The sequence below is a fragment of the Bombyx mori genome, chromosome 23 (genome assembly GCF_030269925.1).
Source record: "Bombyx mori chromosome 23, ASM3026992v2".
NCBI classification, from domain to species: Eukaryota; Metazoa; Arthropoda; class Insecta; order Lepidoptera; family Bombycidae; genus Bombyx; species Bombyx mori.
This window is the reverse complement of record NC_085129.1, coordinates 8,439,286-8,453,117: the sequence shown is the minus strand read 5'-3', so window position 1 is coordinate 8,453,117 and position 13,832 is coordinate 8,439,286. Positions and strand designations below refer to the sequence as shown.

At 36.6% G+C, this 13,832-nt stretch overlaps 1 protein-coding gene and 1 non-coding gene across 2 annotated transcripts in view; both read left to right on the top strand.

Annotated features, from left to right (window-relative positions):
- Positions 1–13,832, top strand: part of LOC101743655 (monocarboxylate transporter 10) — a 147,310-nt gene that overhangs the window by 76,692 nt on the left and 56,786 nt on the right. The window lies entirely within an intron of this gene.
- On the top strand, positions 495–566 carry TRNAG-UCC (transfer RNA glycine (anticodon UCC)). The gene has a single exon. It is a non-coding gene; the product is annotated as a tRNA-Gly (tRNA).

Sequence of the window (13,832 nt, the reverse complement as noted above, 5' to 3'; positions counted from 1 at the left end):
TAATAGTTAAATCGGTCGACAAACAGAAGACAAAATATTTCTTAACAAAATTCATCGCTGCCTATTTGCATAGAGAAGAAGTGTCAACGTAATATGCATAATATATGCTTCGATTTCACGTCTAAATTTCTCATATAAGTTGTAATCTCTACTGACTCCGGTAACCACTTTAAACTTTTTGTGATCTATAAGCATGTCTACCTATCTATGACGAACAATTTGTTTGTATCTAACGTGGTCTAAGAGACATTTTAACATCACAAGAATTAAAGGCAATCAATATTATTTAATACAAATGAGTTGATAAAATTATACGAAATAGATAAGATATTATTACGTTAATTTTAGATGCGCCGCTTTATAGCTTTATCAAAATAAAACATTCGAATCTAAATAAAATTTAGATGGTATAAAATTAATAATTAAAACCGTTGTTAACGTAAAAACACTGATAAGCAACAATGTAACTTAATTTAGATGCTTAGAACTCGTCTGCGTTGGTGGTGTAATGGTCAGCATAGTTGCCTTCCAAGCAGTTGATCCGGGTTCGATTCCCGGCCAACGCACACTTTTTGTCCACATAGGTCAATTTTTTTTTTTGCGTTTTAATACTAATTTTCTTTATAGTTACATATTATTTTTGAGCATTTTTATTGAAAGTTAAACAAGCACAATAGCAGCAACATTTTTTAGGGTTATGTGTTTTACTTGGTAATCGACCATCTGGTACGACAATGATCGTCTGTTTTCATATCTTCTATCTATTCGATAGCGCTCTTGACAGAATGTCGGGCTCATTACTTCAGGCGTTGTTGGCAAGCTTCACAGCACGCCCCTCCACTCCTCTCTCAACCTTCATATAGCTGCTGATAGATAGGAGGAGCAGTATTATGTCAATGTACAAAAAGCTTTGCACAACGAATTAACTGGCGGAGAGTCATGCGCCTGATACTGTATCTGCAAACACACTTACGTCAAGAGTGCAACAACGCAGAAGAGTTACACTCAAGTAATATTTTTTAGTGAAACTTCTCGAAAAACAGAACTTATATTATATCTATCGCCAGAGGTATTGCTTAACCCGCACCGGCAGAGCCTTACTATCAATCATCCGATTTGAAGAATGAGACAGCCGTTATGTAATACATAATGGACTTCTACCTCAAGTCTTAAGGTTGGCATTGAGGTTATGATGCGTATGGGTTTCGTTAGTTACGTAAAACCTGGGCAGTGGGCTCTTTCATCCACTAACGTAATAATAATAAACAATAATGCTTACAAAGAAAAAAAGCAATGCGCTTACCAAATAGAATCAATAGTAAACACCCTCGCGGTTCCGGGACAAAGATTTCTAGGCCCTTCCATTCTCTAAATTGATTCGTAACTTAGAGTGAAACAGGATTTCAGCAGGTGACGATCTCTCGATCGAACGTAATACCACGCTCCACGATTGTGGCTTCTAAACATAAAATACAACGCAGCATTGTCCTTTTCGAAATGTGACAGCTGAGTGGATCTAAACTTATATTTCAAAATAATAATATTATAAAACTGTGTACTGTGACTTAGCACTTAGCACTCTTTAGTTTTATTTAAGCTTTGATATTTAAAATCAAAGGTTATTTTAGACCGACTTACCCACAAACAAACTAGGTGATGTGCCAAAGCTCATAGAAATCACAACAGGAAAATCACTGGTAATCGTCATAAGATAATTGTTATCTCGCCCTTCAGACAGGGTCGGATTTTACAACAGTAGCCCTACCACCGCTAAAGATAGGAATTGTGGAGTATATAGTATTGGGAGTTCGGCTGGTTCTTCGAGATGATGACACGGTTCGATAAATAATCCGACGTCGATTTCCTTGTGCAACTTAATCCACAGATATAACCCACTGAGTTTTTCACCGGATCTTTTCAGTAGGTCGGGATGTCGATCCGGTGGCTGCCACGGTGAAGCCAAGGTAGTTAATTATAAAAAAAGTTTATTAGGTTACATCAGATTAGGTCAACCATATTGTGGTACGAAACTTAACCGTAAGACCGGAACCATGTAATTAATATGTGGTAATCCGTATTCCTCCAAAAACAAATGTTCACTTGTTTCATTTTTTTATGGCCTTGATGGGTTGACGATCTCACGGCTCGCCTGATGTTAAGTGGTTACCGGAGCCCATAGACATCTACAACGTAAATGCCGCTACCCACCTTGAGACACGAGTTGTAAGGTCTCACTTTCAACAGTACAACGGCTGCCCCGCCCTTCATACCGAAACGCATTACTGTTTCACGGCAGAAATAGGCAGAGTGGCGGTACCTACCCGTGCAGACTCACAAGACGTCCTACCACCAGTAATTACGCAAATTATAATTTTGCGGATTTGATTTTTATTTATTTTTATTACACACATTATTCTTTCACCGTGGAAGTCAATCGTGAACATTAAAATTTGTTAAGTATGTACGTATTTCATTGGAAAAATTGGTACCTACCGGCAGGGTTCGAACACCGATGCATCGTTACACACAAATAAATGCACCGGACGTCTTAACCTTTAGGCCACGACGACTTCACTTGTATCGTATGTATGGATATATTTATTCTGTAAATAGTAGAAACACTTATTAAATAACGTAGAAAATAGAAAACAAGTAAATAAATTCAATGTAAAATGGGTAATACAGAGGTGTCGAGGGTGAAATCAGCGAACTCGATACTTGAAACTTTTAATAAGAAAACTTACATGAAAATAAGATTATGGGTTTACTGTCTTCCGTTCGTTGTTGTTTAAGGTTTTTTTGATATCAATAGGAAGTAGAATAAGGATAGGAACAAAAGTAAGTTATAAAAATAATTTTACAACAATTTTTTTAGCATCGATCACTCGATAAAAGTAATAGAATAGAGAAGGATTGAAAATACATTTTTTGGGTTTATTTTGTCAATGTTCCACATAAAGCTATTCACCAAGTTGGTTAGAGCCTGACTGATTGAAATTGAAAACAATTGAAAAATTATTTTTTAAACAATACGATCTTATGGGTTGTTCATAAGCCCTTCAATTAAGAATTTGCAGATACTCTTTTTCGTTTTGAAATCACGATGTCAATATATTTTATGAACTATTTTCAATAAACAAACTTCGTTGTTTCCTCAAAGACCCTCGCCTCCATTTATTGGTTACAAAATATCCGGTCTATTCATTTGAAGGCGGAAAACACCAAAACACTGCAATAATTTATGTTGCCTTACAGAGGTGTGTAACACATAAATCTTAAGATATTTATTGGGGGACTGTTACAAAATATTATCTTAATAATCTAAACTTACCATGTTTTTGACGTATTTTATTCTTAAGGACAGACATTTTCCAACCTTTGTTATCGTGGTGACATCTCATTCGATTAGTAATTAATGGATTAAATACGTTCTTTACCATATATTTTCGGGAGACAGCTCTAACAAATTATTTGAAATTACTTATCCGCTTTTGTACCAAAGCAGAATGTGAAACCATTTTTAAAGTTATTCATAAAAAAATCACGTATGATGAGCAGTAGTCCAATTTTATTGAAAAAAACGTAACATAAAAAGAAAAAGCAGTACTGATCCATCAATCTAATAATAATGTGAAATATGATTAATTCATACCTAATTATTAACAAAAACTTAATTGCAACCAAATAAAAACTTTAACTGGAAACAAAAAGTGCAGAAGTAAAGCTTGTTCCAAACGATAACTTTAAATGAAAACCATCAAAACCCGGAAACGTTTTTTAAACCATTGATGTACAAAAAGATTGATATATTATGGAGTTATTATGTCTCGAGACTAACATAATGAGAACATGAAAAAACTATTAGATTGCATTCAATAAATTTCGTTGTTCATCGACGCTCTTAACAGCGTAAGCTTTCATTTGAATCTAGTAAGTGTTAGCTGGGTATGGTACAACCATAGCAAATGGTCAATTCTCAAATTAATACTTCTGGCAAATTTTTCTATTGCCTTTGTAGGACGATCATATATATTTCTTTTTAAATCCTTCATTAAAAATAAATTGCGATTGCATGCAGCAGAGATGCGAATGTTGCGATGGATGTGTGGAGTAACGAGAATGGATAGAATACCGAATGAATATGTTAGAGAAAGTCTGAAAGTGGCACCTGTGACAGAGAAGCTGAGAAGTGCGCGTTTGGGATGGTATGGACATGTGATGAGACGAAATGAAAATGAGGTTGGTAAGAAAATGTTAACTATGAATGTGGAAGGATATAGAGGAAGGGGTAGACCTAAGAAGAAATGGATAGATTGCGTGACGGACGATATGTGTAAGAGGGGAGTGAGCAAAGAAATGGTATATGATAGAAGAATATGGAAGAAGAAAACATATTGCGCCGACCCCAGGTAACTGGGAGAAGGGCAGGATAATGATGATGAATGATGATTAAAAATAAAATATAAGATAATTATATAATATGTTACTGCCATCTACAGGAGCAACAAGAAACTAATAGCAAGCCATCTAGAGGCCGACGCCCGTAAACGGAATGTGTATAAGAAAAACTACCTAGCTTGCTTTCTCCCTCTCTCCACGGTTCGCAAGACGCTCTGTCTCTATTGTCATTCTCGCTCTTCCTAAATTGTATCTTTTCTTTCAAGCTATAACGAATCTGTCGCGAGTTCAATTTTACTCTCAACGCGCCTATAGAAGTTACCCTTCAATAATGTTATTACTATCACTATCAAAGTTAGGTAATACAAATTCGAAAATGAAAAGATTGGTCAGATATATTGATTGAGAAGGTGATTTGCTGTTTAAAAACTATCTATTTATTGAAGTGAAACTTCTTTATCGGCGTCGGAAAAAAATTTACCGTCACATTTTTCGGTTACGCGTCACATTTTTCCGTTACGCGCCATCTTTTTTGTATTCATGTCTATGATAATAAAATCCTTTTGTTTAAACTTTATCTAATTTAACTTTTTTGTATTCATGTCTATGATAATAAAATCCTTTTGTTTAAACTTTATCTAATTTAACTTTTTTGTATTCATGTCTATGATAATAAAATCCTTTTGTTTAAACTTTATCTAATTTAACTTTATTTAACCAATTTCTAGAAAGTTGCATGTAGATCATTTTTCGAAAAATAAGGCCATAAAGAAGTTTCACTTCTTACGTGTGTACACTAGTACACGCACACATTTTTTTGAAGTGAAACTTCTTTATCGGCGTTGGAAAAAAATTTACCGTCACATTTTTCGGTTACGCGTCACATTTTTCCGTTACGCGCCATCTTTTTTGTATTCATGTCTATGATAATAAAATCCTTTTGTTTAAACTTTATCTAATTTAACTTTATTTAACCAATTTCTAGAAAGTTGCATGTAGATCATTTTTCGAAAAATAAGGCCATAAATAAGTTTCACTTCTTACGTGTGTACACTAGTACACGCACACATTTTTTTTTATCTATGCTAGCAGACGCACATGTCGCTATCAATCTCATAACTCCGTAATTTGACGGGTTAGTTATCTAAGCTATGTGTACTGACTGCGTGTACCGCTCAACTGCGTCCGACCACTTGATGTGGGTGGCTCACTTAACAGCTTGTATCTCATTTTAAATCATAACTGTCCGTCCGTGTTTCGTATTCATGGAACGCTGGCCCCCTATAATCCGACAACCGCAACCTATTTTGACATTATCGTGTTTCTATCAGCAATTCGGGCACACCTCACCGGTCTTAACGTAATGGTTTTAATACCTTTTTTTTCTTTTCTTTTTTCGTGACGCCTGTGAAGCCGACAAGCCGTTCAACGCGTTTTTTATGCAACCCGTTCTAAATGTTGATTTGTTGCGCTTTGATTGTCGTGGTTTTTTGAAGAATAGCTTTCCGCCCACAGCTTCGTTCGTGTAAGCTAAGCTTTATATTGTGTGGGCAGAAACAGCACTGAGATGAAAGGTAATCCATATTTCTTCCCAGGGTTCAAACTTTTTTCATACAGACTTTCGTCAAAATCGGTTTATTGGTTTGAGCGTAAAAATGTAAGATGATAGCTTTTTTTCACAACATCGGATTTTTAACAAATGAAGCTTATATTCACTTTGATTTACATTTTTTGATATTGATACAAATTCTATCTTTCAGCCCATAGATGTCCACTGCTTGATATAGGCCTCCCCTAAGTCTCGCCACAACGACCGGTATTTACATAATTATTCAGCTAAATTGTTATTAAGTTTTATAGCCGATTCCACATCAATAAATTTGAATTTTAAAAAGAAATCTTTAAAAAAACAAGACCGTTTTTGTTAGATTTTTTTTTTATTATGTGGACTATGAGAAAGCCTTTGATTCCGTCGAAACATGGGCGGTCCTTAGATCTCTCCAGCGGTGCCGTATTGACCACCGGTACATCGAAGTATTGAAGTGTTTGTATAATAACGCCACCATGTCAGTCCGAGTACAGGAGCATTGCACGAAGGAAATCCCTGTAAAGAGAGGAGTGAGACAGGGAGATGTGATATCTCCGAAACTGTTTATCACTGCTCTGGAGGATTCCTTCAAGCTTCTGGAATGGCAAGGACTTGGCATCAATATTAACGGCGAATACATCACTCATCTTCGGTTTGCCGATGACATCGTGGTCATGGCAGAGTCGCTGGAAGATTTAGGGCGTATGCTCGGTGACCTCAGTAGGGTTTCTCAACAAGTGGGTCTTAAAATGAACATGGACAAAACAAAAATCATGTACAATGTCCATATTGCACCCACCATAGTTACTGTTGGGAGCTCTACTCTTGAAGTGTTGACGAATATATATACCTAGGACAGGCAGTCCGATTAGGTAGGTCCAACTTTGAGAGAGAGGTCAGTAGACGGATCCAACTCGGCTGGGCAGCGTTCGGTAAACTGCACAACGTCTTCTCGTCCAAAATACCTCAGTGCCTTAAGACAAAGGTGTACAACCAATGTGTGTTACCAGTGATGACTTGCGCTTCACTAAGGATCTTTTTAGAAGGCTCAAAGTCGCGCAGCGAGCTATGGAGAGGGCTATGCTCGGCATTTCTCTACGTGATCGAATCCGAAATGAGGAGATCCGTAGAAGAACGAAGGTTGCTGACATAGCCCGTAGACTTAGTGAACTGAAGTGGCAATGGGCCGGCCACATAGCACGAAGAGAGGACGGTCGATGGGGCAGAAAGATCCTGGAGTGGCGACCACGTACTGGCAAGCGCAGTGTGGGACGGCCACCTACTAGATGGACCGACGACCTAGTAAAAAGCGCTGGGTCTCGTTGGATGCAGGTGGCAATGGACCGGTCGCACTGGAAATCTATTGGAGAGGCCTATGTTCAGCAGTGGACGGCGATAGGCTGAAATGATGATGATTATGATGTTTTAGACGTAATTTTTATGTGCAGTAGTGAGTGTACTAGTTCACAACGTGAATCTATTATGTTTAACATCACAACATCATAAAGTCGAAGTCATAATAATTGTGTTTTAGCTGTGGAGTACTTCAAACCCTAACGCAAGCCTGCTTCGTGGCAGAAATGAGTAGAATGGTGATACCTACCTTGATACCTACCTTCCTGATATGAATATAAAATAGCTTACTCCATATAGCAATATATTTGTGTAAAATATAAAAATACAATTGAGGAAATGCATAAAATTATTTTTCAAATTTAGAGCTCCTCGTTTCATAGACTAAATTTATTTTAATATTTTCTTTATAACGTATGCATTGAGACAAGCAGAAACCACCTTTTTTACATACTTGAAACTTCTAAGATACTGCAAACAATGGTCCGCATTATCCATACAAAGCGACAGTTTGTGGTGGAATTACTTGCACGCTTCACTCTTCTGGTTTTTGTGGAGAATTTTAATCCCGTTCCATTAATTACAGTTGGAGGACAGTTTGTCCAAAGGCTTATCAAATTAAGAAAGGCAATTAATACGGGCACTCGGCTTGATTTCTTGTTTTTAGTTTCGTGTCTTGCATTTTCTTGAAGTTAATTTTGCATTTTTATCATAGTGGGTTTGCCAGTACGAATAAAAAAGATGAACAAAACACTTGAGGCTGATAACGCTTTGACAGTATATATGTATGTAATTTCTTAATTATAAAAAAACAAAGTCCAAGTAACAAAAATAACATATTGTCGTTGTCAAACCAAAATCTACTATGTGCACTTTTTGAGATTTTTACTTTTTGATCATTTCGTATAGTTCACAGCCGTATCTACCGTATAAAAAACTGTTATGTGTCTAGGTTAGCTTTAATATTTATCTATAGCTTTCATTTGATATAGTTCTTAAAAATTCATCTTCATATAAAATTTTATACGAAAATGTTTTTACTCGTTAATTCAAAATAGAGTTTTTGCGCAAGCAGATTTTGGTTTGACAGCGACGATATGTCCCTTTTCTAATAGATTAATTACATTCTCCTCCTTGCGTCAATAATCCTCAATGCTGAGGGTCGTGGCCTCTCTTTCTCTTTATAAGTATTTCTGTACTGTCGTGCGCCAACCCTGCCTGTTCTCATCTGCGCGGATGGCATTGTGGACTGGGATGTTGAGAGTAGAGCGTATCTGGTTCGAGCGACGCATTGGGTTTCTGCCTCTGGGCTTTCTTCCGCATACCTTGCCTGTCATCAATAGTTTTGTTATCAATTGTCACTCCTCTTTCTGGCAATGTGTTCAAAGAACTCGAAACTCTTCCACTGGTCTATAGTGCTCAGCCGCATCGGAATCGTGAGCTCGGTAAGGTAAGCTTGTAATAGATTACATGCATTTATTTTATTACGATACAATTTATTTTCTGTGTGGGCGTATTGAAATTACCATATTTTGTTCCAGATTAGATTTATGACCAAATAGTTCGTGGTCTCTTTACTAGTAGTCTTCCGTTCCAAGAGTAATTCGTAGGCTTTTTATTGTGCCTAGTGGTGTTATCGCAATAAAAATATTCCGACCGTATGAGAAACCTCGAGAGGGCTATCAATGTTACAAAAACACATTAATTTTGTTTCCACGTCAACTTGTCAACGTGTTTATTCGATCTTCGTTAATTTATACGGGCATTCTCACGAAACAGTTTATTTTCAATTTCGATTTAATTGTAAATGGGTTTAGATTTCTTAAATTGTACGATAATTAATTCGTGGTAATTTTAATTTTTTAACAAGTTAAGTAACTAACACAAAGGAAATAAATACATGCTTTATCGAAATTTAAAAAGGTACAACTAGTATCTTTGCATTTAAATGTATAAAACTACACTATTCAGCTAGGACTAGGACTAGGGCTTACCACACAAATATAATATTTACGAGCGACTTCCACGATACTAACACAGTGTATTAAAAATCCGTAGCGTAAGTACTAGTGTTATGGCGATTTGAGCCCACTGAGTTTCTCGCCGGATCTTCTCAGTGGGTCGCGTTTCCGATCCGGTGGTAGATTCTGCGAAGCACTGCTCTTGCTAGGGTCAGTGTTAGCAACTCTCCGGCTTGAGCCCCGTGAGCTCACCTACAAACGTTATGGCGAAGCTGAAATAGCCTCTCAAGGCTAGGTAGGAAAAAAATGGCGATTTGTAAGCCTCCTCGCATAGGTACAATTGCAGACATTTCTTATTTATATTTGTGAGTATAATTTAGTTTGTATTATTTTGCTTTGTAATCAAAATGTGTGCGCTCCTACCTTGTTTTCTCTTCCCGGCTGACTCGGAAAAACAAATATCCAATAAGTCACAACGCAGGAGAATACCTGTTTATATTTACTCTCACTGTCGATTTGTTCAATGTGTGAACAATTTCATTTATTTAATACTCTCAGCCTAGGATAAAATAGTTAAATCAAGAAAAACATATTCACCACATTATTGAAAATGTATTTAAAAATAAAAATGCCTAAATTACCAATATATCTAATAATATAAAATTATTTGTTTCCTTCCTTTATTTATGGCCTCAACAAAAAGAGTGAAATATATCTTAGTAAGCCAAATAAAGGTATTAATATTTATTTTTGCTACAACGTAAAAATTTATCAATTTAACTAAGTGCATATATCGTAATCGTTCATATTTTAGGGTGAAGACTGTGTATGGTATAAAGTTTGCTTGTTCAGAGATCATAACTCATTGAAGGGACATCCTGGACCCTACTCCAGTGACCAATTAATCTTATTGCCAAACTCACACACGCGATCACAAGCGTTGTTGCATCGAAAAATTTATCACTTAATCTCAATACAGGATTTTTATTTTTAATTTTTTTTTTTTTAAAATTAATCACTGGCGCCACTGAGACCTTGAGAATTTATTTTTAAGGAATTTTTAGTCACGACTCCTACGAGCCGCGATATTGTTTGAGCACGTTTTTAATTAATTTGTTTTAAATGTCCGAACTTAATTGATTTTAAAATCAGATGAAATCGAGTTGGCAACTGCCATGTTGATAATGCTGTTGTAATGAAACCGCCATTATCAGTTTTATTTAATTTTATGCTTGTAAAAAATTAGATTTAGCTTTGTTAAAAAATGCTCTGAATAAACACAAATTATTTAAAATCTATCCGGTTTTTTTCATACTGGATTTTTTTAACATCTTTACATTTACCCTTTCCGAAGTACTGTTATTTTTCGCATCGGAAAAAAAATTACGCAGGCAACTATTAGAGACCTATATTGTTGGTTAATGTTTCTCGTTTTAAAAACTGAAATTAAACAGCACTATATTAACATTTTTTATCTGATACACGTTCTTTTTACCAATTTCAATCATATGATGCCATCATCTTGCTATCACGAAAATCATTGTAATATGTACCACATATTCAATCCGCGGAATATAAATTTGTCAAGACCTAAGTGAAAACCTAACTTTCAATTTTCATCAACTAAAACCTATCCTTGTTTATAATTTTATTGTTGTTTTTACTAGCAAACAAGAAAGCTAATACAAAACATATGTATTTCGTAAATAACATTTCTACGACAATACCAACAAAACGTAATTGGTAGAGGATATAAAAAAGAAATATACTGAAGAACATTCATAACATGTTTGTTACTTGGACGAAATAATACTTCCGATCTAGGTAAATAACGAAAGCCAAAATTACAGGTCGTCTCACGAAACTGCCCTTTCTTTCTCTATATTGCTTTGTACCATCTTCGAGCTGAACCTTACCACCGTAAAGTGGCCAGTAGAATAGTGACAAAACAAAAAAAAAAACGAAATTACAGATTAAAAATAAGTAATCGGAAAGCAAATTAAGAAACATAATATATTAATTACATTTTAATATTATTCGTAAAAAAATGGGAATTTGCATTGCGTGTACAACTTTGTCACTGAAAAATATTAAAAAGTTCAAATTAATTGGGAAGATGACGTAATCTTATTTGACTCGCTGCACACTTCCTATTAACTTAACTTGGATGGAATTACTTGCGAACTAATTGACTGTTTTCATTTAAGTTCTTAACCATTTCTATTTCTTAAACTAATTCTTGCACTTGTATGAACTTCTGATTAGGTTTGACCATAAACAGCAGGTCGGTGACAAAGCGCTTTAGAGCTGCAATACAATTCTCATTACATTTTCCTACCTAACTGCTCTAACTGTTCCCGTTACTCTTATCCCGAGGACCCAAGAACTCGCGCGTGAATCACCAACGTCCTAGTTCCGCGAAGTGCGCTGCGTGAAGCAATCATTTATTCTGGGATGAAGAGTTGTTGGCAGACGAGCATACGGCCCACCTGATGGTGAGTGATTACCGTCGCCCATGGACTTCAGCAATGCCAGGGGCAGAGCCAAGCCGCTACCTACCGCTAAAATAGCCATTATGATAAAAAAATGGAAATTTACTGGTGGTAGGACCTATTGTGAGTCCGCACGGGTAGGTACCACCAAACCGCCTATTTCTGCTATTTCTGATCTGAACCGTGAAGCAGTAATGCGTTTCGGTTTGAAGAGTGGGTAGCCGTTGTAACTATACCTGAGACCTTAGAACTTATATCTCAAGGTGTGTGGCTCATTTACGTTGTGGATGTCTATGGGCTCCAGTAACCACTTAACACCAGGTGGGCTGTGAACTCGTCCACCCATCTAAGCAATAAATAAAAAAAAATAGATCTCATCATCTCCTTTTTATCATCGCACCTCCCGCCATCGGAGCAGAGTTCATCCATATCATCTGGAACAGCTGCATTCATCGACAGTGCGCTTCCAGAGGTCTTTTTTGACACGTACCATCCGGCTATGGAATTAGCTCCCCTCCACGGTGTTTCCCGAGCGCTATGACATGTCCTTCTTTAAAAGAGGCTTGTGGAGAGTATTAAGCGGTAGGCAGCGGCTTGGCTCTGCCCCTGGCATTGCTGAAGTCCATGGGCGACGGTAACCACTCACCATCAGGTGGGCCGTATGCTCGTCTGCCTACAAAGGCAAGAAAAAAAATCATGTCTGAAGATCCAAAAGTATAATGTTATGCAATCTATGACTCCAATAGCTTAGGTTAACTTCAGATGATCTATGAATTCGCCCACCTCAGAAACTAAAACTCTTAAATTGTCTACGCCTATTATTATGTTATATTTTATTTACACCTAGAGGTCAAAGTGTCAATTGCATTTATAACGGCTTTCTGGACCTATGAAACCGGAGCGCATGATTGCTTCGGGGCAGATGTAGGCAGGACGGTAGTACCTACCCACGCGGGCTTTCCTACGCCCCACCACAGTATAAACTGCAACAAACCTTATTTATAAATTTTGTAATAAACTAATGTTTTTTTTTTCTGTTCCATCGATTCAGACCTTAGTCATTTTTATCACGTGAAATGAATCATGATTTTAAAATGGTCACGATTCGAAATTTAATAAAAGTGCAAGAACGACACGTTTCAAGGGGGATTCTGATTTTTGAATTCAAAACGCGTGCCCGACAAATATAGCTTTATTATTATTGCAAGAGATGAGATTTTGTGGTTCACCCTCTGCGGTGTTATTGCTATACTTAAACGTTATGGAAACGTTTTTGAGCCCGTCGTCCAGAAATCGACTGCGATCAGACCATTTAAAGTAACTATATTCAAAAGAACGTTGAAAGTAATTGAAAACACGATAACAAATTTTAAGTGCTTTTTAGGAACTCTGGATTTGGATTTGCCAATTGTAAACATTATTGAATGCATTTTCACTAAATATAAATGTAAGATAAAACTTATAAACCGGAGAGGCATCGCATTTTAGATAACTTTTTGGCTATATTTTTACATATATTTTTTTATATCTAATGTGTACAGTTTTTGTAGGCATGCATGGGCAAAATAATCTACGATTTGACTAGCATCAAGTTATTACCGCAAGCCATAGTCATCAGTTGCCGCCTAATGTGACAGTATATTAAATGTATTTATTATCTTTTTTTATTGCTTAGATGGGTGGACGAGCCTGGTTTTAAGTGGTTACTGGAATCCATAGATATCTACAACGTAAATACCGCCACCCACCTTGAGATATGAGTTCTAAGATCTCAGTATAGTTACAACCGCTGCCCAACCCTTCAAACTGAAACGCATTACTGCTTCACGACAGAAATAGGTGGGGTGGTGGTACCTACCCGTGCGAACTCAAGAGGTCTACCACCAGTATATCTATGAGTCGTTCATCTAACAAATAGAAAATGCAGACAGAGACCACAGACCATATAGTCTTTAATATAAACTACATACTGATATAACTCAGATCAGAGTACACTAAACCGTGAGAGATGCAATGAAGTATGCACACAGTATTTCACAG